The sequence below is a fragment of the Saimiri boliviensis genome, chromosome 15 (assembly GCF_048565385.1).
Source record: "Saimiri boliviensis isolate mSaiBol1 chromosome 15, mSaiBol1.pri, whole genome shotgun sequence".
NCBI lineage: Eukaryota > Metazoa > Chordata > Mammalia > Primates > Cebidae > Saimiri > Saimiri boliviensis.
In genome coordinates this window covers 14,841,166-14,868,562 of record NC_133463.1, presented here as the reverse complement: position 1 = coordinate 14,868,562, position 27,397 = coordinate 14,841,166, and the positions used below count along the sequence as shown (strand labels likewise).

At 37.6% G+C, this 27,397-nt stretch overlaps 1 pseudogene; it reads right to left on the bottom strand.

The window, feature by feature from the left end:
* Positions 1–10,076: 10,076 nt before the first annotated feature.
* On the bottom strand, positions 10,077–10,709 carry LOC101031187 (asparagine--tRNA ligase, cytoplasmic-like; annotated as a pseudogene).
* Between the last annotated feature and the right edge of the window lie 16,688 nt (positions 10,710–27,397).

Sequence of the window (27,397 nt, the reverse complement as noted above, 5' to 3'; positions counted from 1 at the left end):
CCTGTGAAGCTTTTCCTAGCCATACTCGAAGGACCCTAAGGCCATCTACTAGGGTAATCCTTCAATGGAATAAAAATATCAGATCCTTTAAAAACTATCAGGCACCATGTCTCACCTAATTCACCTAATTCCTGGAACCCACAAACACTGCTGAATATCACCAATCTTATTTGGGGTTTATGGGCATCAGGAGAAAACTGAAGTTTTTACATTAACCTGCTTGAAAATCTAAAGGGCTTCCATCCCATTTTATGGTTGTTTTCACAGCTCCTGAGTATATATCTGGAATTAACATCTTTAGGCACAGGCAGCATCTCTACATTGTTGTCTCTCCTGATGAACTAAGACCAAAGGTGTAGAGAACCAGTGAGAGATTCCTGGACCCCGCTATCTACCAAACAGCAGCACGGCATGTGTCTCTGTTTTAGGGGATACTGTAGGAACTAGGAAAACCATCAAAGACTCAGAAGATTTAGGGGTGGTGATTTCTCTCGCATCCTCATCTAATTATACAATGTAACTGATGAAAAGTGAATGGGACCTAAAGTAGCAAACACTTTTGCTCTTTGTTTACCTGAAAAATCTGCCCCCTTTGCCTTGATTCTTGAGAGGTAATTTCTCTGCATGAAATTCAAGGTTAACAGCTACATTTTTTTTTTTTCTTTTAGCATGCCAGGGATAGTCTCCTTTTTTCTTTCAACTGCTGTGGATGCCTTAGAGAAGCTATTTGTCAGTATTAAGGCTGTTACTTTGCTTATCTTCTTTGATTTTCTACAATTTCACTAAGAGTCTTGGTATGTATTTATTCTTATTTACCTTGCTTGGGCTTCACTGGGATTTTGAATGTAAGGATTGAGATCTTTCATCAGTTCTGGAACATTCTAAGCCATTATCTTTTGTAATATTACTTCTGCTTCATTCGTTCTTTTCTCTTCTGCAGAAACTCCTGTTTAGACCATCTCACTCTGCCTGTTAGCTTGTTAACCTCTTCATTATTTTAGATCTTTTTGTCTCCTTATCCTTTATTCTCATTATCTTCTGATCTGTCTTGATATTTTGATTTCTCACTGATTTTTTGTAAACTCTATCTAGGTTGCTCTTAACATGTTCATTGAATCCTTCATTATAGTTAATTTATTTTTTAAAAGACTTCATTTTACATTTACAGAATAATTGAGAAACTTAGTGAGAGAATCCCCAGATACCTCACACCCAGTTTCTTCTACTACTGACATTTTACTTTCCTAAGTACCAGTGACTTAATGAACCAACATCGAGACATTATTATTAACTGAAGATCATGGTTTACTCAGGTTTCCTTACATTTTACCTACTGTTCTTCTTCTGTTCCAGGATACCATCCAGATTGCCACATTACATTTAGTTGTCATGTCTCTTTAGGCTCCTTTTGGCTGTCATGATTTCTTTGGTTTTTCTTCTTTTTATTGACCTTAGAGTTTTGATTTTTCTCTTTCTTCTAAAGACTTTGCAAGATTTAAATCTCATATATCCAGTCAATCTCTTTGTAACTTCTTATTTTTGTTTCCTTTTATTCATTTCTATTGGTTCTAATTCCTGGTTTTCATCATTCTACTGTAGTCTGAATATGTCCCCCAAACTTAATGTGTTGGAAATAATCCTTAATGCAACAGTGTTGAGAGTTAGGGCCTTTTGGAAGGCATGCAAGTCAAGAGCACTTCACCCTCAAGAATGGATTAATACTGCTGTAAACTGGCTTGATACAAGGAGTTTGGGCTCTCTTGCCCTTTCATCCCTTCTGTTGCCTGAGAACACAGCACTCCTTCCTGCTGGAAGAGGCAGTAACAAGGAATCATTTTTTGATCTTGGACTTCCAGCCTCCAGAATTGTGAATATGACTTTCTTTATAAATTGCTTCATCTTGGGTGTCTTTATACAGCAGTATAGATAGTCTAAGATACATTTCTTTTATGAAACAGGAGACCCGCTCCAGCTTTGATTCTTGACAACTTCAGCATACACGTTGTCATCAAGGCTGATCCTTCCCACACACAGGGCTCTCAGTTGCTTGATCTGCTCTCCACAGGACCTTTTCCACTCACTGTGTCTTAGGCACTCACTCTCTTGGTCATGTCAGGGAACTTGTCATTATTAAGCACTGTAGAACAGAATGGTAGCTTCTGTTCAGCTCCTAATCTGTGGCACTATATGAGGGCTATCAGCTTCCCTGATCACCAATAGAAACCTGTGCAACAGCAGCCCGGGACTAAGTACTCTAAGCTGTTGAGAATCCAGACTGGATTAATTGACTCCCTTGACTTGAAACATAAAAGATGGAGCCACTGGGTACCTTTTCTTCTTAATAGAAGGAACCAGAAAAAAGATGTGATTAAGACTGTACCATTTATACCTTTGCTATCTTAATGTGAACTATAAAATCCATACACTTTCTAATGTGCAGCATATACTCTGCAACCACTAAAATTAAACTAAGAAACTGAAAATAAAAATAAAGCGGAATGAAAATTTTCATGTTGCTAATGAAGAGTCCACGTGACTAATGAAGATTCCCATGTTACTAAAAATAATTTTTAAACAAAGTAACAGCTCCCAGTAAAATCAGCTCTTGCAAAGCAGTGATTTGAATTTACTTTTTGAATGCAACTTAAATGATATTGACTGGTTTAGTGCATTCAAAGTAGAGTTATGAGTATCTAGGTTATTTTAATTTCAACTCTGATTGTAAGTCATTGTCAAAATGCAAGGGATTTTGTTTATCCTAGCAAAAGAACACTATTTGCTAATTATAGGCTTAATGTTAAATTATGTCCTTTTTCTCTGCAGCAGCAAAGTAATCAGATAAGAATGTCATGCTTTTATTAAGCATTTGCATTAGGACTGTCTAATTACACCAGAATTTGTTTGATTAGCACTGGCAGATGTTCTGAAAGGCTGTGGAAAAGGCAGTTGTAGTTTTGTAGGCAATGGACATCCACTTAGGACCACCCAGCATCAGTGTAGGGCAATGCTCATGTAGATCGAGACATGTCCTGGGTGTCTCTCAGTGTAATTCCTTACAACATGAACTCTTTCAATGAAGGTATTTGTTCTTCATCTGCCTCAGGAAGATACTGCAAGAACTCACACAGGATTCTGAAAATTTTGTGCATTCCACAATTAAGTACTATGAAAACAAAGTTATTTAAATTATTGTAATCAGCATCTAAAAACTGTCCACATAGATTTCCTTTATGCCAACTAACTGCACAATTCCTTGGCCCTTTATATGAACACAAAAAGATGATGTTTTAGATGCTGAGATTTTACTCTCGTAAGCCCTGATGGTTGAATAGAAGGCACTTTGGTAGTCATTGTCACTCATAAAGGAGTGAAGCTGGCTTTCTTTTCCTTTTTTTTTTTTTTTTTCATTTCATTATGCCATGCTTGAAGGGTTAATCATGGGCCAGACAAACAAAAGAAGGGAAAATTTGGGTTGTTATGTAACGTAGTATGCACACACAAAAATAAGGTTCCAGTTCAGTTTTAGTTTGGCTCATTTTTCAGCTGCCCTGCATGAGGCTTAAGATTTTTGAATAGTAAGCTTCTCTCTCAGGGGCAGGGCATCCCTCCAGGCTTCCAGAATTTCCTCTGCTCCGAATCCACTTTCTCTCATTCATTTTCGTAAGAGCTGTACCTTTGATTCATACTTGGATTTTCCCTGTCTAGCTTCTCTGACAAATAAACCAGTTGGATGATCTGCCTGATTTATATGGAAAATTCTTCCCCATGAACCTACCACATGGGTCACACCCTATGGATTCCATGTAACAGTCTGTGGGGGACTGACCTCCTTCTCCTACACCCACTTTGCACTGAACCTAACCAGATTCCTACAACACAAAGGGCCCAGGGATCTGCACTTTGGGGAAGGAGGTTCAGATAATACCTATATGTACAAATATTTCACTGTGAGACTTTCAAAGGAAAACTGTCTTGATAATAGTTAGACTAACATTCTGCAGCACTGCTTTAAACACAAAACTCATGCTCTTCTCTTAGCCCCTTTAGAGCCTTTCGTGCCATATGCAGAGAGATCATTCTTGGCCTTTCCATCAGAAAATGCTTAGAGTCGACATCAAAGAGGATCTTTACGATTGGTTTATTGTGGTGGTGGTCTTAATTTATTCTATAAATACCTTCCTCCTTTGCTTGGTTCTGTGGTCATCTTTACAATCAGAAAGCTCTTCAACATTGTTTTTTTTTTTTTTCTGCGTTGGGTGGTTTCTTTGTGTTCCCATTAATTTTCTAGGTGTTACGGAATTAACAGCCATTTTAAGCACCTTCTCGTGGGAATAGCTGTTTTCTGTTTGGGGTCCAAGTTCCAAAGTTATCCCAGTCAATTTCCTTTACAGCAGCTGCAGCTGAGGTGGATTTCTGCTTGGTCCATTTTATGACTGCAACGTTTATGCTGCTATGCCCAGGACAGCATGGCTTTGCAGGTGGCTGCTGTGGCCACTTATTCATGCCATCTGTTCTTGCTGATCACCTGCTTTGCCTATAGGCTATGGGCTCTTCTCTGAATGCTTGATAGTGAAATGAGATTGGAATGCAGCCTTGGACTCAACCTCTAACATTTTCATGTGATCTCAAAGACTGACTGTTGTTCTATTGAGAAGGGATAAAGGCTGAGAAACTTTCCTGGGAAAAATGAGTGTGGCAGTGATCTAACTATAGAAAAACTATACCTCTGTGCCAATGGCACAGACACATGGGAAGGGCATGGCTTGACTTCCACTATGCCTCGGTCTACTGGGTACACTTTGATTACTTTTTCATCCTGTTATCAATATACTCAATGATTCTTAGGAAGAAACCAACAGGTGTATTTTATAAGGATGATTTAAATATAAACATATTTCCTTGCCTCTAGAATTCTGTTGTATTCTAGAAAGTTAATATTTTTGATAAAGTTCTCAATAAGAGTCATGACTATAGAACACGCAAAATTTTAGAAAATATAAAAGAGAAAAATGAGAGAAGCAACATTCTCTCTGCTATGAGTTGAATTGTGTCTCCTGAACAAAAATATGTTGGTGTCCTAATCCTCTAAACCTTAAAATGTGACTTTATTTGGAAATATGGTCATTGCAGATGTAACTTGTTAAAATGAGATCGTCCTTGAGTAACATGGGCCAGGAATTCAACATGACTGGTGTCCTTATAAGAAGCCAGCTATGTGAAGACAAGGACATGGTAGAGTGCCATGTGGAGAACAAAGGTTGAGATTGAAGTGGTGCACCTTCCAGTCCAGGAAGACAAAGGTTGCAAGCAAAAAAAAAAGAAAAAATCAGAAGGCAGCATGAGGCAAGAGAGCATTTCCCTAAAGGGTTTAGAGGAAGCATGGTCCAGCCAACATCTCCATCTTGAACTTCTGCTCTCCAGAACAATGAGATAAAAAATTGCCATTGTTTTAACCCAACCAGTCTGTGGAACTTCATTAAGGTAACCCTAGGAAAAGAATACACTGTCCTCTTCCCCAGGCCCAAAGCCAAGCCAGAACAAGTGCTATTGCCGTCAGTGGTCAGTGCCTGCATCCTGATGGTCACCAATGCAGCTTCCCAGAATTGACCTCAGGCTAGCAGCCCTGAAGGCAGGGCACAAGGGGACAGTGCAGCAAAAAACCCACAGCAAATAGTCACAAGGGTACATAGGAACATTACTGCTCCCATCCTCCAAGAGTTCAGGATTTGCTCTGAAACCAACGCTAGAAAAAAAACACAAAGAGTAGGAATGTAGAGTCAAACAGGTCTGGGTTCTAATCTGGTCTCTGCCACTTTCTGGCTTCTGATCTTCGGTACAGTTCAGAATCATTTTGATCCTCAGTATCTTCATATTTCAAATGTGGTGGTTGATAACATTTATCTTTCAAGGTTGTTATAGAATTTGTATATATGCAAATGTATGTAAATTAGTCAAAATTGCTCTTACAGTAATATAAAGAGTTCAAATCATTTATAATTTATGAAACCAAATGTATCCATTAACATTGATCTATAGCTTTGTTGAAATGATTCTCTCTGCCTGCCTGAAGCTTTATTCTGAACTATCTGCCTCTCTTTCCCCATAATTATTAATAGCCCATTTTCCCCTACAACAATACCTAGGTGTTACCTAGGTCTTTTCAGTTTTGACCTGGATTTTTGGCCAGGTGTCTGTTTTACACTGGACTCTGCTTGTACTGAAAGCAGGTACAAAGGTCATAAGAAATCCCCCAAAATTGAGAGATTATAGGACTTTCTGAAGTTTTCAGTTCTATAAAAGAATAATGTCAGTAACAACTGCCATTTGGTACAGACAATGTGTCAGACATTATAGTGAGTTTTATTTTCATCATCATCTTTTATTCTTAAAACAAGCTAGTGCAAATTATTATCTTTGTTTTTTAGATGATTAATTTAACACTGAGTTAGGTTAGGTTGCCCAAGTATACTAGAGTAGAAAGTGGTAGAGTCAGGATTCTAATCTTGTTAACTCTAGATCCAAATCAGGCTATTAACCACTATATTAGTCTTCCTAAAATGTTTTTAAGCAACATTAAAATGTTTCCCAATCCCACCGGTCATAACATTATTTAGGCCACTAATAAACAAAATAGACAAATCCAGTTGGTGTGGTTAAGCTCAGAACTCTAGGGCATGTAGAACAAAATAAAAAGCACTCTCTTTAGTAGAAACTGCTTCTCAGGAACTCCTTTGAGGAGTATAACAAAGCTACGTAACTGTTGTGTGATATTTAACACAATAGAAATGGAAGAATTGGTGGGTCGTGATGCCGTGTTGCCTGGGCTGTTTTCCTACCCTTGAGTTTAGTCATTTTAGCCAAGCTCGTCGTGCCATTTCTTGTGACAGCTGAAGTTCTCTCTACCCAAGTGCCATAGAGAAAGTAAATGTGGATCATTCATCCTCTGACTGAGTGAGCCAACAGTGAAGAGACTGGGGGAAGCAAGATGCAGAGAAGGGAAGTTATTCACCACGTTTTGATGTTTATTTGCTTTGAGGATTTCTGTTTTTAATATTTGACTGTTCTCACTATCACATTGAGGCAGGAAAGTAGAGTCTGGAGGCAGGGAACATAAGGCCGATTTATACTTCAGCTATGGCAGGAAATACCCTCTCTATAGGGCATAGGCTTAGTAAATGACTTTGTGACTTACTTGGACTACAGGCATGTGCCACCACACCCAGCTAATTTTTTTGTATTTTTAGTAGATACGGGGTTTCACCATGTTGGCCAGGATAGTCTCAATCTCCTGATCTCATGATCTGCCCACCTGGGCTTCCCAAAGTGCTGGGATTGAGGGACTGTGTTAACTTCTCTTCCCGGGTCCACAAGGGGAGTGGTTTCAAAGGCAAGAACTCCCCAGCACCATGTCTCTATCCACCTCCCCATCTGGAAACCCAGAGTTCTTTGTCTAACTTTCCTGCATGTGGGCTAGGTAAAATTTCAGATGTGCTCCTTTGTTTAAAAAAAAAAGTCCACAGAAAGCTCTGGGAGGAAGAGCCTCTGTTCTGGGCTGGACAGCCAATCCAGCATCAGAGTCGAAGATCAGTCACTCCAGAAGTTTAAAAGAACTATTCTCATTAGACAAGAACATGAATGGGGTGGGAATAACTTCAAAGTTAAAACCCCACTGCCCCTTAGCTGTGCAGACTTCTCCAGATCTCCTCCTACGGCAACGTGGGAGCTCTCTCTCCCTCGCCACCTGTGCAGATTTCCCTCTGTGGGATCCCCTTCCACAACAGCATGGGAGCTCTCTCTAATGAGAGCCCTCTCTACTTCTCTTTCTCCCTTTGCCTAATAAGTCGCTCTCTGCCAAACTCTATGGGTCGAATATTTACTTAAACTGTAAGCTCCCTGCACCACTAGGACCCCTTCCCTATTCTTGGGGCAAAGAGAGGCCAAGAACCTCAGCACATTAAATCGGCAGGGAGCTAAACCCCATCCCATCCCACGACCGGTTGGTTACAGGATGACAGGTGTGAGCCACCACGCCTGGCCTCACGAGTATTCTTATAAAGTTCATAGCATGTTCTGGAGGAAAACACCAGCATTTGGCACACAACTAAGGTCAGAGATGTTTTCTAAGATTGGACCCCACAGAAGGATGCTCCGTGGGTCCTGCAGGCCTCAACCCTTCCAAGGAGGACACTCTTGGCACAGATCCTGAGGTCTAATATTAAGTCCTCCTCAGAATTTCCTCTTGCAGTTGCAATGCTGTTTTGGCCCCAACATTGTTTGGAATCTGGAGTTTGCTGTTGCGCAGGAAGGTAGAATGGTGTTGCGTGTATCCAGGCTTTTGTGCTGTCGTGCTAAGCAGGGGGCCTGGTGTACGTGTTATGCTCTTTTTTGGTACGGTTAGGCCCCAGTGTTCTTTGGAATCTGAGGAAGTTTGGCCTTTATAAATCAAACTGCCAAGAAGACTGCTTTACCCAAAATTTTGGTTCATGGCTTTCATTGGATTATCTATTAGGGCAAGCAAAACCAGCAAGCCTGTATTGCTATCTCATGGCTAGGGTTCCAAGCTATTGGATCTTCATTTATGTGTGTGTATCCATGTCTAGATGAGTTTATTTGTATGTACACTTGTTATATGTTATGTGTACCAAATTGGCTTATAAGTAAAAGACCACTCATAAATTAAATAAATAAGTCTAACAAATTTTCAAATTCAGGTGACTTAAAGTATAACTTTACTAAACAAGCTAGCTTTAAAATTATTGGTGGAATAAAAACACAAAGATCATATGAAAGTCCCCAACACCCTCATTGCCTCAAGTTGTCGCACCTTTCTGGACCAAACCAATGTTCATTTTAATAGGTTGATTGATGTCCTATGTCTCCCTTATTAAAAGTAAAAATTAAGTACAGTGAATGGGATAAATGTTTTAGGTAAACTATTTGTGTAAATTAAAATCTTAAAGATATTTTTAATGTTCATTTAATAGCTGGGTTATTTCCAATTAAAAAAGGTTGTAATATGGGGAAGTATGTTTCTAAACTTGTGGAGTTGTTCTTATCTATAAATGCACATATCTAATTAATAGTTCAGGATGTCTTGCTTTTTAGGGTTTCACAAAAGTTTTAGGTTACTAAGGATAAAATTCTAGTTAACATGTAATTCTGTATACAAAATATGCTGAAAAGGGTTATGGTATTAGCAGAAAAGAAAATAATTTTGTCTAATTATGTTATTTAAAAGTTAGTTCAAGGCCAGGCACAGTGGCTCACACATGTAATCTCAGCATTTGGGGAGTCTGAGGTGGGTGGATCACCTGAGGTCAGGAGTTCAAGACCAGCCTGACCAACATGGTGAAAACCTGTCTCTATTAAAAATACCAAAATTAGCCAGGCATGGTGGCGTGCACCTGTAGTCCCAGCTACTTGTGCTCTTACCTCCATTTTCAGAAATTCTTCCATATCAGTTTGTATGCCTCAGAATTATAAGCAGCTACACAGACTTAGAAAACATTAATAATTGACACAAAAGGCTACATTCATTCGATTCCAGTATCTACTGCTGAATTATACTGTGTTCTAGCACTAGCAGCTTTCCACACCGTATTGCCAATTTTCCCAAAGATGTTTGTTTAAACTTGTTGATACAATAAAATGAATTAAAGAATTCCAGTTATACTTAAAAAAAAACCAGAAAAATTAAGTTACTGGAATGAATTAGACCATAATTTAAAAACTATTAAAGTATTTATATGGCATATATGACTTAGAACTGGATAAAATGATGAAATGTATCCACTGCAGAGTTACATGCCACATATTTTCCCCAAATTTTAAAATGGGCATTTTTAAAGATGACAATCTCATGTCACTTGATTTTCAACTGGTTTGGGCTACTTTTTACAGTAGTAAAAATAAAAAACAGAAAGAGAAAACGAAACAGTTATACGCCAATGAAACAACAACAACAAAAAAAGACTGGCTTTTTTGCTCTTTTTTTTTTTTTTTTTTTTTTTTTTTAAAGGGGGAGCCTATTCCTTTCATGAATCATATTCTTTCCTTCATGCTTCAGGAAGCATTGGTTATGGTTTGCAGCACTGGACACATCAAGGGTATAAGCATACATCTCAGATGTGATACCTACTCAGAATCCAAGTTAAGAATCTTTCCAGACACAAGCCATATCCTCCGTGAGGGCATGAGTTGTATTTTCTCTGATCTATATACCAATAATAGGGAGTCGGGTCAATGTCTTTCATTTTATAACCTGTTAGCATTTCTTCACCATCCAAGGTATGCATTGAGCGTCCCACAATCTCACCAACATTGGACATCAACAAGTCAATGTATTTCTTAAGATGGGAATCCTCAGGACATTGCTGTATATAGAAGGACTTGATCTCCAAAGGAAGTTGACACAGAAAGATTGGTTCATTAATGATGTCTGTCATCAATCACTCAGGGCTTCTGGGATATCTTCTCCAAATTCATAAAAGTCTCCATCTTCTTTATTTATATTGTGTTCTTTTCACCACACAATAGCATCTGCATAGTTGATCCATTTGAAAGGCCGTTTGTGGGGCTTAAAGTTTGAGTTGAAATCATACATTATGCTTACTACAGGTGACTTTAAGACTGTCTACCATGTCACAGACCAAGTCGTCCGATCAGTTCAAGAGGTCTTCGCAGGTCATCAAAATGCATTTGGTTTCCATGAGTGTATTCGGCCTGGTGCCTTCATGTTCCAGACTGTTCTGTCCTGTATGACTGTGCAATTAAAAAAAACACCTCCCAGGCCATGGTAGTTCATTATCACTCCTATTATTATCACTATTTCCTTGATTTTGCAGAACAAAATGCCATGATTTTTCTATGTTAATAATTTCTTCTTGGTTTGCTATTAAAAAGTTATTTAATGGTGCTTCTCAGTCTTAATGGCTTATGATAATGGACAAGTCACCAAACTTTCCTGAGATACAGTTTCTTTATTCGTGAAGTTGTTACAGGTAGTTAGTCATGAGCAGGTCAGGAGAGGGCTCTCCAAACACTAGGAATATCAGGTGATGGTTCAACAATCATCACACTACCTCTCTAAAGCCAGGGAGAGACCATCTCCTGATAATCCACAGCTGTCAGCGTTAAAGTGTTAACGGAATACAGTTGCCAGGGAGAAGAAACTTCCTGGGCATGTGTATTCAGAGACAAAAAGGCAAAGCACAACCTTACAGGTACACTCCATGGGAAAAAAGGAAGACAGCCTCAGATGGGCACATATACAACTTCCTGAACACACTGCACTTGCTTAGTTCCCAGGGGTAAAGAGGGCACTGCCCATGCAGGAAGCCCACCCTAAGGGAATAATCATGGGGAAAAGGTGAGCTTATAATGCCCTAGGATCAAGATTAACTTAACCTTCATGTGCCTGCTTGGGTCTCTTGCAAACGCACCTTCTTTTCTTTCTTGTTCTAAATCCCTTTTTAAATAAACTTTCACTCCTGCTCTGAAACTTGGCCTTGGTCTCTTCTGCTTTATGCCCCTCAGTTGAATTCTTTCTTCTGAGGAGGCAAGAATTGAAGTTGCTGCAGTTGTGTACAAACATGCTGCTGGTAACTCAGATACCTTTCACTGGTAACAAAGTGAGGCCATTAATCTTAATCTAGTCATCTTAATCTAGTTTCATCCTAATCTAGTCAATTACAGGTTAACTTTCTCAAATTCAGTAATTTCTCAATTAAGTTTTAAACTCTAAAAATTACTAATTTTGCCACCCACCCCACCTACCTACTGTTCCTCGGAGTATGTTTGGTTCCTGGTCCACAGTTCCTGGCAATCCCTCTGCTCTCTGCAGGCATCCATCAGCAATGGTCTTCAAACTTAAATCTGCATCAAAATCCCCTGTAGGACTTACTAGAACAGAGACAGTTCGGCCCATTCCTAGAGTTTCTGATTTAGTACGTCTGTAGCATGGTCTGAAAATCTATCTCCCTTTCTTACGTGGTGCCGGCGTATGCAGATTCTGCTCTTTGAGGGACCATGCATTAAAACCACTGCCCTAAGCCATACTTTGCATGTACTGATCTTTTCTTTGTTGAAACTATTGCTGAAGACAATTTAGTGGGTCAGTGTCATATCCAAATCCTTTGTAGAGTCGTGGGAGTCTTTTCTAGGCACTCTGCTTTCTGTGGACACAGAGGATTGTGGGAACTGATATTTTCCCTGTGTGCCTGCCCATGGCTGGCTACTTTTTTTGTATATTTGTTACTGCAACCTCTACTGCAACTTAGACTTTACTAAGGAAATGGGACCCAGGTCCAATCTACTTTTAGACTGTCTTCCACTTTTAAAATACATTTAAGGGATCTTTTGCTTTCACCTCTTCTCATTGAGACATTGCCCAGAGGAAGAAGACAGCAGATTACTTTTGTTCTTCTGAACTAAATTCCTCCCTCCCATGGAGTTTCATCTTCTCTGAAGAAACTAAAAGTACAAGGATGGTAAAAAATTGATTCTTTTAAAAAGAAGTTCCAACTTTACTTTAGATACAGGGGGTACATGTACAGGTTCATTATCTGAGAATATTGTATTATGCAGAGGTTTGGGGTGCAGATCCCATCACCCAGTCAGTGAGCATAGTACCCAGTAGGTAGTTTTTCAAAACACACCCAACTTCCTTCCTCTCTTCTCTAGTAGTCTTCAGTGTCTATCGTACCCATATTTATCTCCAGGTGAGCTCAATGTTTAGCTCTCATTTATAAGTGAGAACATGCTGTATTTGGTTTTTTGTTTTTGCATTAATTTGCTTAGTACCATGGCCTCCAACTGCATCCATGTTGTCATATAGAACATGATATTATTATTTTATATGGCTGCATAATATTGCATGGAGTATATGTATCATATTTCCTTTCCAATGGCCAATCCACCATTGATGGTCACCTAAGTTGACTCCATGTCTTTGCTACTGTGAATAACATGGCAATGAATATAGAGTGCATGTGTCTTTTTGGTAGAATGATTTATTATCTTTTGGGTATATACCCAGTAGCTGGATTAAATGGTAGTTCTACGTATAGTTCTTTGAGAAGTCTAAAACCTGCTTTCTACAGGGACTGAAGTAATTTATATTTCACCAACAGCATACAAGTGTTCTCTTTTCTGCAAAGTCTTGCCAGTATCTGTTACTTTTTGATGTTTTAGTAACAGCCATTCTGACTGGTATGAGATAGTATCTCATGATTTCGATTTGCATATTTCTGATGACTTAGAGGTGATGAGCATATTTTCATGTGTTAATTAGCCACTTGCATGTCTTCTTTTGCGAAGTGTCTATTTATGTTCTTTGCCCATCTTTAATGGTGTTACTTGCTTTTCTCTTGTTGATTTAAGTTCCTTATTGATTCTGGATATTAAACCATTGTCAGATGGACAGTTTGTGAACAGTTTCTCCCATTCTGTAGGTTGTCTGTTTACTCTGTTGGTAGTTTCCTTTGTTCTGCAGAAGATGCTCAGCTTAATTAGGTCCCAATTGCCAATTTTTGTTTTTGTTGCAATTGCTTTTGGGGACTTATAAAAAAATTACCTTCCAAGGTCAATTAGGAAGGGCATTTCCCAGGTTTTCTTTTAAGATTTTTATACTTTGCAGTTTTACATTTAAATCTTTAATCCTTGAGTTAATTTTTTATGTGGTAAAAGGTATGGGTCCAGTTTCCTTCTTCTTCAGGTGGCTAGCCAATTATCCCAGAACTATTTATTGAATAGGGAGTCCTTTCCTCACTGCCTGTTTTTGTTGGCTCTATTGAAGAGCAGATGATTATAGGTGTACAACTCTATTTCTGAGTTCTCTATTCTGCTTCACTGGTCTATGTGTTTGTTTTTGTGCCACTACTCTGCTGTTTTGCAGTTATCTTTGTAGAGATCTTTCACCTCCTTGTTTAGATGTATTCCTCAGTATGTCATTTTTTTCTGTGGCTATTGTAAATGGGATTATGTTCTTGATTTGACTCTCTCAGTTTAGTTTTCTTTTCTAATTTTAGTTATTTCTTTTTCTTCTGCTAGCTTTGGGGCTGGTTTGTTTTTTCTTTCTAGTTCATTTAGGTATAATGTTTGTTGTTAATTTGAGATCTTTCTATTTTCTTGATGAAGGCATTTAGTGCTACAAACTTTCCTTTTAACACTGCATTAGCTGTGTTCCAGAGATTTGGGTAAGTTGTGCCCCTGTTTTCATTAATTTCTAAGTATTTTTTAAACTCTGCCTTAATTGGGGGGTTTACTCAGGAGCTACTTGTTTAATTTTCATGCATATTTGTAATTTTGAGAGATCTTCTTGATACTGATATCCGTTTTTATTGCATTGTGGTCTGAGAGTATGGTTGACATAATTTCAGTTTTTAAATTTATTAAAATTGCTTTATGATTATGTGGTTGATCTTAGGATATATTCTGTGTGCACATGAAAGGCATGTATATTCTGTGGATGTTGGGTGAAGTATTCTGTAGATGTCTATTAGGTCCAATTAGTCAAGTGTTGAGGTTAAGTCCAGAGTTTCTTTGTTAGTTTTCTGCCTTAATGATCTAAGACTGCCAGTGGAGTGTTGAAGTCTCCCACTATTATTGTGTGACTGTCTAATTCTTTTCATAGGTTAAGAAAAACTTGTTTTATGAATCTGGGTGCTCCAGTGTTGGGTGTGTATATGCTTAGAAAAAGTAAGTCTTTTTCTTGGATTGCACCCTTTATCATTATGTAATGCCCTTTTTTTGTTCTTCATAATTGTTATTGATTTAAAGTCTGTTTTATCAGATACAAGAATAGTGACTTGTGTGTTGTTTGTCTTTTGTTTGCATAGTACCTGTTTCCCTATCCTTTTACTTTGAGCCTTTTGGTATTGTTACATATGAAATGTGTCTCTTGAAGATGGAAGATGGTTGGGTCTTTTCTTTGTATCCAGCTTGTCACTAATGTCTTTTAAATGGGGCATTTAGCCCATTTACATTCAAGATTAGCATTGATATGTCAGATTTTGATCCTGCCATTGTGTAGTAAGGTGGTTGATATGTAGAAATGATTATGTTGTTGCTTTATAGTGTCTGTGGGCTACGTGTTTAAGTGTATTTTTGTGGTAGTAGGTGTTCTTTTCATCCTATGTTTACCACTACTTTAACCTATTTCCCATTTGCACCAAAAATACTCAGTGGTGGCACTTGTAGCTGCAGCATTTACTCTGAGATAACTTTGCCACAAAATATATTACTTTTACTACTCTTTTTTGCATCATTTTAGTATATTGGCTTTGGAAATAAAATACATTATCCTATTTATAGCATTCTGTTTTTAGTATTGGTATTTCCATTTACAAAATATAGTAAATTCCAAATGCTGAAAATGTCAGATCCTAGAAAATGTAACATTCCTACTTATGATGTTAATATTGTTCTTGAACTGTTGTTGACCAAAGATATACTTGAGGAATCTGATTTTTTTTCTGAAATAGATGATTCTGATGATTCAGATGATTCTGATGTTAGCTGTTTAGAAATAACTCCAAGAACAGATTTTATATTGTATTTTCATATTGAAAATCAGTCAAATTTGCTTCAGCCTCAAAGAACATGTTTATGTAAAATTAAATGAGCAGTATCAGTGAGCTTCACTTTTTAATATTTTCTTCTTAATGGGAAAAGGGTTAAGGACCTCTTCAAAGATTGGCTTAGTTGAAATGAATTCACTCAGCATTTGCTTGTCTGAAAAGAAATTTATTTATCTATCACTTAGGAAACTTAGATTGGTGAAACATAAAATTCTTGGTTTTCATTTTTTTTTGTTGTTTTTTTAAGTAGGGTGAAAGTAGGCCCCCAGGCTCTTCTGGCTTATAAGGTTTTTGCTGAGAGTTCTGCTGCTAGCCTGATGGAGTTCCCTGCGTATGTGACCTAACCCTTTTCTCTAGCTGCCTTTAAGATTTTTTAAGTTTTGTATTGACCTTGGTGAATCATAAGACTACGTGCCTTGGGGACAGTCATCTTGTTTAGTATCTAGCTGAGGTTCTCTGTATTTCTTGAATTTGCGTGTCAACCTCTCTAGCAAGATTAGGGAAATTTTCATGGACTATATCCTCATATATAGTTTCCAAATTATTTATTTCCACTCCTTCCCTCTCAGAAATGCCAATGAATCATAGATTTAGTCTCTTTAAAATAATCCTTTAATTATAAGGGTTTTGGTCATTTAAAAAATCGTTTTTTCTTTATTTTTATTTGAGTTGATTCAAAGCACTGGTCTTCAAGCTCTAAGTTTCTTTTCTTGTTTATTATGCTGTTAATACTTTTGATTGTTTCATGAAATACTTGCAGTAAATTTTTAAGCTCTAGAAGTTCAGTATGGTTCTCATTTAAAAATGGCAATTTCATCTTTCAGCTCTTGGGATTGTTTTACTGTATTCCTTAGATTCTTTATATTGAGTTCTAACTTTCGCCTCAGCCTCAATGAGTTTCCATGTCATCCAGATTCTAAATTTTATGTTTGTCATTTCAGTCATTTCAGACTGGTTAAAAATCATTGCTGAGGAACTAATGGACTCACTTGGAGGTAGGAGATACTTTGACTTTTTGAATTGCCAGAGTTGTTGTGCTCATTTTTTCTCATCTGGGAAGGTCAGTGTTCCCTTAACTGAAGTATAAGCTGAGTATGGTCAGTTGGCTTTGTTTCTGGATGTTTTCAAAGGACAAAGGCTCTATATAGGGTCTTTATTTGTGGCTGAAGTATTGCCCTTGGTTTCATAGCGGGGTGTATTAGCAAAATATTTTTGATGTTGTAGTTTGGCCTATGGTCCAGTAGCTAAAGTTTAAGAGAATGACCAGTAGATAAGCTCTTAGCCACGTGGCTTTTTTGTGTTTTCTCATATTGTCAGCTATGCTCTGTGGTGCAGTAGGGAGAGAGAAGATATCTTCACCACATCCTCTCCTGGGCCTTGAAGGACCCCCACTCCTTGATAATTGACACTGTTCCTGCATTTCTTGTGTTAGGTGTTCCAAGCCATAGAATAGAACTCCCTCAAGCAGAGGCTTCAGCAGGGGTATAGGCCACACCCTTTCTGGACCAGCCCTGTGGAGAGGGACACCCAGCCCATGAACATGCATGTCTCATCCTTCTCAGTACTCTGAGAGTGTGGGCTGCTTTCCCACTTGAGTGCTGGCAGCAGATGTTGTCTCAGCACTCATAAGCTGCATGCTTCAGGCCCAGGATGCTAGGATCAGCTTGTGGCTTTAATAGTCACAGACAAGAAGTAAACATAAAAGTCTTACTATCACTGAGTCTACCAGAACTTTTTATTGAGTTTGGTAATATGTCATATCCTTTAGCTGCTACAGTATCAGCCATGGCACATTTATGCAACAGAACTAATTTCTGGGTCTGTCCTAAGCAGTTTGCTCAGTTCAATGACACTAAGAAACGTTTTGATGACCTAGAACTTACTGTCTTAGGAGTCCCTTTGTTAGCTTTGTCTTTAACCATTAAGAACTAGTCAGGCATAAATGGAACATGCTATGGGAGCACTTTCAACGGGGTAACTAACTCTTCCTAAGAAAAACCTCCCCCGACCCAGTGCCAGAAACTTGTTCCCCCAAAGATAAGCTTCATATCTTTATATTGGGAACAGTTGACCAGGCAATAGCATATGTCACCCTTTGCTTTAAAAGCAGGGGAAAAGGACCACACCTGGGAGATCTCAAATACTGTAACACCACATATGTAATTGCTGAAAGCTCAAAAGTTTAAAGAAGAAAACACTATAGGGATGATCTCAGAAAACTGGAAGCCCTATGTGGGGGCTTTCAGTATATCTAAGATTGTACACTCTCTAGAAAAGAGCCTAAGGTAGGGATGTCCCAGATGATGCTGCCATGTTCGTGGAATTTAAAGGTAATAGGTCTGAGACCACAGCTGCTACAGTGCAGGTTCCCTTCCAGTGTCTAGGGAAGATTAAGTATAGCCAACGAGCCATAAAGGAAATCCAGCCCTGTCCTTTGAGGGGACATTTATTAATTGTGGCTTGTAAAAAATACAGGCAGATCTTTCTCATATCTTAGAAGCTTTCCCTTATTGTATATAACAGGAGCATCTTTGGGATAGGGATATCCATACTTAAAACAGTCACTCAGGTTGCTGTTTGGAATTTTACATGCTAAATGAGAAGGACCTACCTGACAAATGGGGTTTTGAAAGGTTAGACACAATATGTCCTGGCCGGCATCTCAGATAATCCTTGTAGCAGTGGCCTCTCGCCCTGGTTGGAAGTCCCAATGGGAATGGCAGGCTCTAGGTAACCACCTTGACACATGCTACTATGACATAAAATATAACACAGAGGCTTCCCCAAACATGCCCCCTCATGTAATTCCACATCCCTGTATGACGCTTGCTAATACTAGTGGCCTACACATCTGTCAGCAAATAGGGGATGTCTGGACTGTCAGCCCCTGCTACAAGGATTATCTGAGATACTGTCCAGGATATATTGTGTCTAATCTTTCAAAACCCCATTTTGTCAGGTGGGCCCTTATCATTTAGCATGTAAAATTCCAAACAGCATCCTGAGTGACTATCTTAAGTATGTCACTTATAACTGCCTCAGGAGGCTGAGGCAGGAGAATCGCTTGAACCGAGGAGGTTGAACAGAGGTTGCTGTGACCCGAGATCATTCCACTGCACTCCAGCCTGGCAACAGAGTGAGACTTCGTCTCAAAATAAAATAAAATATATAAATAAATAAATAAACTTTGCCATGAATCAGAATCAATTGGAAAGGTTGGTAAATTAATTGCTGAGCCCATCCTAAGAGTTTTTGATCCACTAGGATCAGACCGAAACCCAATAATTTGCATTTCTAACAAGTTTTCTGGTGATATAGATGCTGCTGTCCCTAGAAATGCACTTTGAGAGCTGATGTGTAAAGCATTCTTCCCCTAAAGAGAAAAATCAGTGCCTTCAGTCGCAGTACTGCCATGTTCCAAGAAGAAAGGCAAATATATGTAAGAGTCTAGGCAAGAATATGTATCCAAAGAGATACATATTCATCATCATTTTAGTCAAGGTGAGGTATTCAAACAAAGGAAGGCTAGTTTTCTCAGAAACAGGAGGGAAGTTTGTTTTCACTTGCTAAAGAAGTACTTATTAGAGTGACCAAGAGGCCTTATCTTCATTTAAGTCTCCCCAGATGTCTCCATTCCAAATCTTAGGGTCTCACACTTTCCCGGTGATATCCTTACTTTCAGATAAAAAATTTGGGCCAGGTGCGGTGGCTCATGCCTGTAATCCCAGCACTTTGGGAAGCCAAGGCTGGCAGGTCACGAGATCAGGAGATCCAGACCATCCTGCCCAACATGGTGAAACCCCATCTCTATTAAAACACGAAAAAATTAGCTGGGCATGGTGGTGCGTGTCTGTAGTCCCAGCTACTTGGGAGGCTGAGGCAGAAGAATTGCTTCAACCCAGGTGTCAGATGTCACAATGAGTCGACATTGCACCACTGCACTCCAGCTGGGCAATAGAGCAAGACTCCATCTCAAAGAAACAAACAAAACAAAACAATACAAAAAAAATTGACAATACTCTCAATCCAACTTGTGTTGTATCTCTGCAACCTTCACCATTAAAGTCTGTATTTGTTTTTCAGAAAAGCTATTCCTGTGGCTTCATAAATAAGAGATTCTTCTAGGGCTACTAAAGAGGCTCTGTGGTTTTCTGATCATGATATAATAGGTTGCACAGTTGAGTTTGTCATTTTCTTGGAAAGAACTCCAATTTAGTCAGAAAAATCCATCTCATGCAGCCATGTGTTGCAACCAGCTCGTACCTTCTCACCTCCATGTACAGCGGCATCACATTCATAGCTTGATATTGACCACGATGGGAATATTTAGACCAAGGAAATTGGCCATGCCTACAAATACTGTTTCATTAAAAAAAATAATTAGTGGTTAAATATTTACCAGGCTAAAACTGATTTCATGACACTATTTTTATAGTCAACATTTCTATAATAAGATTCATTGCAGACACCCTATAGTTCTCAAGAACGTCTACTGGAGAAGGCTTTTTCTTGAAATTAACTACACGTGATCTCTCATCATTCTGCATCATCCTATGACTAACTGGCATCCAATTTCCCATTGGCAAAGGAGCTGGGATTGTGCTTAAGCTCTGAGACATGATTAAGCCAATTCCCAAGCTAATCTTTGAGAAACTGTTCCTGGACCACTCTCAATAAAAACTTATAGATTAGTCAGTGTCTAGTCAGGAGACAGGTAATATAGCAGTTATTTTAACAGAGAATTTTATAAGAAGAATTTTTAACATGGTATGCAGAATTGTTAACTAGATAACAAAATGCTAACTAAAGTACATTAAGGAATTATGGCAATGTACTTTATGTTATATATTATGTACATACTTTTACTTACCTATATAAAGCATGTACTATCACAGAGTAAAAGACATTGAGGCAAAAAGGTGGAATCCCTAAAACTCAGAAGCATGAGAAATGTGCCTCACTAACCTGAAACTTAGACTTCTGAGAGGGAGGTTGTTTCTCATCGGTTGGTTCTGTTGTTTCTGAGCTTCCAGTAGGAAACCTGTATTCTCCGAACCTAACAACGAAGGAGATACTGTTTGGCTGGTGCTAGTGTCAATGTTAGTATGCTCTGGGAGAACAAATACAAAGTCTGAATCAGGAGAAAATAGATATATAACAAGGCATTATAAAAAACATGGGAGAATATGTCAATTCCAGAGTATGAAACAAAAAAAATGCCATATAATAATAGAAAAGAACAAAATTATTGATGTAGGTGTATGTACTAAAAATTATGGATTTATTGTATGTTAGTGAGTACATTTGAAAGTTTGATTATTTATGACTAAAACTTGGAATCAAGGATGGTCTACATTTAAAGATACTGAGGTAAAAGACTTTCCTAGCATACTAGAGAGGAATAGCAGTCAGTAAATGCAACAGGAATATTAGGAACAGGAAGCCCATTTCTTCATGTGTTAGAAAAATTGAACCGTATAATAAAAGCTTCGTATCTGACTAAAGTTTAATCTTTATCTTTGCAGATTCAATTCTCAGAGGGTAAATGATTTTAAAAGTGCCAACTAGCAATCTGAATAATTTAGAATTGGGCCCTAAACTAGGACTTCTGTTTCCTTACTGAACATTTTTCTACAAAAGTATAATTAGTTCCAATACTTTATTTTTGTCATTAATCAAAATTTGTGATTTGTTTTTGTTGTCGTTATTTGTTTTTTGAGATGGGGTTTCACTCTCACTCCCCACGCTGGAGAGCAATGGCACGATCTTGGCTCACTGCAACCTTCGCCTCCCAGGGTCAAGTGATTCTCCTGCCTCAGCCTCCTGAGTAACTGGGATTACATGTGAGTGCCACCACGCCCAGCTAATTTTTTGTATTTTTAGTAGAAACAGGGTTTCACCATTTGGCCAGGCTGTTCTCAAACTCCTTCCCTCAGGTGATCCACCCTCCTTGACCTCCCAAAGTGCTGGGATTACAGGTGTGAGCCACCGTGCCCAGCCAATTTGTGTTTTTTAACATTGTACTTTACACAATAGAAAGTAGCCAGAGGTATGGAATAGCACCTAAGAGCCCAGCACTGTACTAAACAGAATAATCAAGAATTGGAGTGGCTAAAATAAATTTTCATGAAAATCATACACATTATCTGCTAAATTATGTTTCCAAAGAATACCTCTGCCTCTTTTGCATTATGAAGAAAATTTTTAGGCCAGGTGCAGTGGCTCACACCTATAATCTGAGCACTTCTGCACTGTTACACGTCTACAGAAAAAAAGCGGTGATGAGTGGGAATTTTATATTATTTATCTCTCTGATGTTTATATTTGTATAAATAGAAAATAATGAACTTACTTCACTAGTCAAAGATAAATACAGGTCAAAAATTTTTAAAAAATTTGCCAGTTGAACTGAGATTCCAGAATGCTCAGTAGGGATATAATAAATGAGGTGAGCTTAAACTCAGTCTTGAATAATGAATGTCATTACCAGTCAGGTGTGCTGTAGAGCAGACAGATTGACAAGGACCTTTCAAGTGGAAGGGCAGTTGAGCAAAAAGATGAGGTGTGAAGCAGATGATTCACCCACTGCTGCAACTTCATGTAGTTTACATTGACCTATGGAGAGTGGCTGTCTAGTTGTTTGCCTTACTTGTCTTTGCCAGGCTAGAAGTAATGTTTTCTGCTTCCTATGCACAGACTTAAAGGTGGAGGTAGAGATTTTCTTCAATGTGTCACCTTATGAAAATTTCCCAGGGAGAGACAGATTACTCCAGACAAGTGTCTGTTAAGTGAATGAATTTTTGCATACAAGTATATGGATTGCCAGTTTAAATTTTACAAATTGAGAATTGAATTGTCTGCCCTTCATTTGGATTGGGTACATATGAAAGGGTACTTTCTCTAAATGCTTTCATAGTTAGCAATTATGAAAAGGTTTTTTTTTCTGAATACACTAATATTTTTATAAAATCTATTAGTATAATCACTTGAAACAGAGTTATGAATGAACATAAATACATCAAACGGTCTTCTCTTGCAGTTAAATATAGCTTACATATAATTTAAAGTAATTTTTTTTAACCTGTGGCAACCATATTTTATATGCCTGGGCTTAGACTGAACTGATTTGTGCTAAATTGATTGAGACATAAAACTTACAGTAAGCAAATATGGCATTTGGACTTGTGAATTCTGAAATGCGAATGGTGAGAAAACATTTAATTTTATGTAAATGGGCCTATTGACAGCTAGATTTAATGATAACAAAATGTAATAAATGACATCTCTGTGTTTTCTCTACCTCCAGCTTTTGTCTGAAAAAGCATCATTCATGTAGTAATTGATATTATCATACTCAAACATAACAAAGCCTTTTAAAAACTATTCTGTCAACCTGTAAAAAGGGGAATTTTTTTTCTGCTGCCTTGTTAGCAATCAGTGATAACAAAGACAGTAAAAATGCCTTAGAGAATGCTTAATTATCTTTTTGAGGTCCTCTGAGAACAACGGAAAGAAAGGCTTATAAAAATGAGTTAATTAACTTGTCCTCAGAACTATGCCCATCCAAATAAAGTATAACTAAAATATAGTTAACTTGCTATAAGTTATTTGATATATGAGAGTTGTTATTGCAAGAGTAAGAAATTAAGCATTATAAATTATTTTAGAACCAAGTAGTTACTTTACCTCACATGGTTCCCTTAAAACCTCTATTTTGATAATTACTATTTATTTTCTCTTTATACATTATTCTTTCTTGGAGGGTAGACAAATTGCTCAAAATAACCCACAGGAATGCACAAAAGTGATGTCTGTGTTAGAAAGATACTCACAAAAACACTATACCATTTTGATGGTTATTTGCAAGTCTGAAATTACCACAAACTACTGAATAAGTGTCCCTCTAGATATTTAATTTAATTTCCCAACTCAGCACTGCCTTTTTAGTAAAGGAAAACTCAGCCAAAGTCCTCTTAAATCATTCTGAGGGTACTGAACAAAAAAAGTATGCATTACTATAGGATTACTTGAGTGGACTACTTCTATGTAAGAATAATTATCCCCTAGAATACATTCTGTGACACTGATGTAAATTTAGGGCATAAACTACAAGGTAGCTAGGAAAGACATGTTACATTGGCGTAATTTTTTATTCCTTGTAATACTGCACATTATATTGTGTCATTCTATCTCTGATCTTTTAATGGGGAATAGCTTAACTGAATATTGACTCCAAAGATTAGATTATGTCTCAATATGACAGTGCAGCAATAAAACTATGAAAGAATGACTATTATGTTCCTTGCTATTGCTAATTAGAAGTCTGTAATGTGTTTAGAACTTTCTTGTGAGTCTTATCTCCACAGTATTTTGTATTCAGTCAAGGCTCAATACTAACCACTATACCACGCCCTAAATTTCATGTGATGATTTGGTACACATGGAACTGGAGAATTAAATACCTTTCACCAAGAGACATGCAAGCTAACCACTAACCACTCTTATAGCAGAGTGGTACAATCCCAAGTGGAATAAAACCTATAATATGATAGAAACTTTAATATCTTCAAGAGTTTAATAAATATTAATAATATTGGTTTCTACTTCCATGTAGAACACAGAAAGATTAAGGAGGCTGCTCTTCTCATGTTTATAATAAGAATATGACAGAAAAGCTGTAAAATCACAGGCAGCCATATTCGATTAGCTAGTATCAAACTTTACCTGTTAGTATAAAGAAGTGGAAAAATAACTGGAAACAACATAAGAAACAGTTGATTTTATACATTAGACAACGGGCAGTGCAGGACTATAATTGCTGAGAAAATTAAAGTAAACTAATAAGTTTATAAATCACCTGAGGTTTTGTGTAGAGGTACTTTTAGTATCAGAGTACTGAGTAGACCATGAAAGTTTTGCTAAATTATGGAGACAAAAGTTGCATTTTGATGGGGCCAGTAGCTGACTGTTTTAGGGCAGAGTGTTGGAGAGAAGGGAGCTATGTTGAGAAAGACATCCAAAAATCTACAGAGAGTGCCACTTAAGTTTATTGCTGATCATTAATTTGTTCACATATTGAATAAATACTTTGCAGCCAGGCAAAGATATATTCTGTGTTATAAGAGAAACAATTACCAAAGCTTACCCAGAGCTGGAAGATGTTCAGGTTACAACCTGCTATAATGGAGATGTTCAGGTTACAACTTGCTGGAAATGGAGATGGACACTCAAGGCATTCAGTAGAGAAACCAGGAGTACAGTGTCTCAGCAATGAGGTCAATGTACATTTAGAACATACCTAGTCCCGACACATCCTTAAAAGTTTTTAAAAGTAGCTCCTAAAGGACTAACCTACTCTAAAAATAATTTGACTATCAAAACAAACTTCAAAAATTTTTAAAGAAAGGTAAAACCATTTAGTCAGAAATGTGATAGACAAAATAACTAGAACCCAATTAAAATGTTCTAGAATGTGAAAAGAAGGAAAGTATTACCTATAGCTAGAAGAAAGATAAGATTATGGAAATAACCAAGTATTATAGAGAAGATGGAATCAGGTGAAAAGGACTCTAACATAGCAATTACAAACATAAAGAAAATCTAATCCCAGCTACTCGGGAGGCTGAGGCAGAGAATTGCTTGAACCCAGGAGGCAGAGTTAGCAGTGAGCCGAGATTGTGCCACTGCACTCCAGCCTGGGTGGCAGAGTGAGAATCCATCTCAAAAAAAAAAAAAAAAAAAAAAAAAGACACAGGATTTCTGCTGTGTTACTCAACATGTAATCTCTTGACTCTTGGGCCTGTGAGACTGCCAATCCACTGTAGCCCTAATGTGCCGTGGAAACCACTGCTGTATTTAGTGTCCTCTAATGTGGCATCCAAGCCATGCCACCAATCCATCCGAGTTCAGTGAGACAGAAGCCAGTCTCTCAGGTAGCCCCCTATACAAGCCAGAATGTTAAATGCATTTTCCAATCTTTTCTTTCCATATTAAGGGAGGAGCTGGGAGTTAGGTTGCTTCCACCCAATCATAGTGTACTGCACTATGAAGGAATGGGGCAAATGCAGGCAAAGTTCAGGTCATTTCTTACTGTTTAAATGCGCTTTTGTATTGATGTTAGCTGGGATTCTGCAGCTTCTTAACTGGTTTCTAGGGCTTTCCCAAGAATATTTTGGTTCATAGGTTGTTAGTAATTTCATATCTTCATGAGGAACAAGAGCCTGGAGCTTTCTAGTCCACCATCTTGCTGACCCACATTATTTCCCTATGTAGCTTTATTTTCCTGTAAAATTACTGCCACCACCACTGCTGCTGCTACTGCTGCTACTGCTACTGCTACTGCTGCGGGTACTAATGAGTTAGAAAGCTGAATGGTACCATTGTTAATTGTAAAATTTCAGAGAATAGAAAAGCTTTATAGCTTTCTCTTGCACAGACGGATTAAATTCATTGAAATAAACAAATAAAAAAGGCCATTAGAGGAAGAGTACAGTTAAAATGTTCAGTAATACACATAGAACAGTCACTCTAATAGGATAATCTATTGGACTGTAATTTACCTTCATCCTTTGGACCATGAAAAAGTTTCTCTTGTATGGAAAAATATTAAAAAGAATTTAAACATGCCTGCTTGGAGAAAGAAAACTTTGACCTAATTTTCCAAAATTTCTTAACTGTTCAAAATATATGTACAGCTTTGGTCTATGTATGAAATTTCTTAGGTGTGAAAATATATTTAGGTGTTTCATTCACCAATGGTCTTTACTTACTGTTATAAATAAGAAAAGACTAAAATGATTAATTGATTATTTTATTTCATTTCCAGAACATGTGTGAGATGCTGCAGGAATAAATTTACTTTTATTACTGTACATTTCCATTGGACCTAGGAGAGCACAAGTTATTACCTCCATTTACACAGTCAGTACAATATTTAAAATATCAAAGTTCATTCTTCATATGTAAATATGTACAAACTAAAAATAATTAAAATATCAGGAAGAAGATTTGGGTGAATACATAATGGTACCTCCACCAGGTGAGACAAATTTAGTAATTTAAAAAAACTTTAGGAAAATATTATCTTTGGAATCTTTGGAAAATGCTATAAAAAGAGAACACAAATAGCATATACAAAGAGATTATCTATATAAGCCAACTAAAAGAAAACTAAAAACTTTATAAGAAAACTTACAATTCTATAATTCTTGAAAGTAAGTAACTTTTTTTTTTTTTTTTTTGTCACCAAGGCTAGAGTGTATTGACATGATTTTGGTTCACTGCAACCTCCATCTCCTGGGTTCTAGAGATTCTCCTGCCTCAGCCTCCTGAGTAGGTGGGATTACAGGCGTGCACCACCACGCCTGGCTAATTTTTATATTTTTAATAGAGACACAGTTTCACCATGTTGGCCAGCCTAGTCTTAAACTGCTGACCTCAAGTGATCCACCCACCTCGGCCTCTAGTTTATTTTATTTTTAACATTGTATATTAATACGGTAATTCGTTAGAATTAATGAATCAATATCGATACATTATGATTAACTAAACTTCATGTTTTATTCAGATTTCCTTCGTTTTTGTTTTTACCTAATATCTATTTTCTGTTCCAGGATCTCATCCAGGGACACAACGTTATATTTTGTCATCATTTCTCCTCAGGCTTATCTTGGCCATGACATTTCCTCAGACTTGTCTCGTTTCTGATGACATTGACAGTTTTGAGGAATCACTGGTCAAATATTGTATAAATGTTTTCCAACTAGAATTTGTTTGATATTTTTTCCTTATAACTAGACTGACAGTAGGAGTAAGGCACA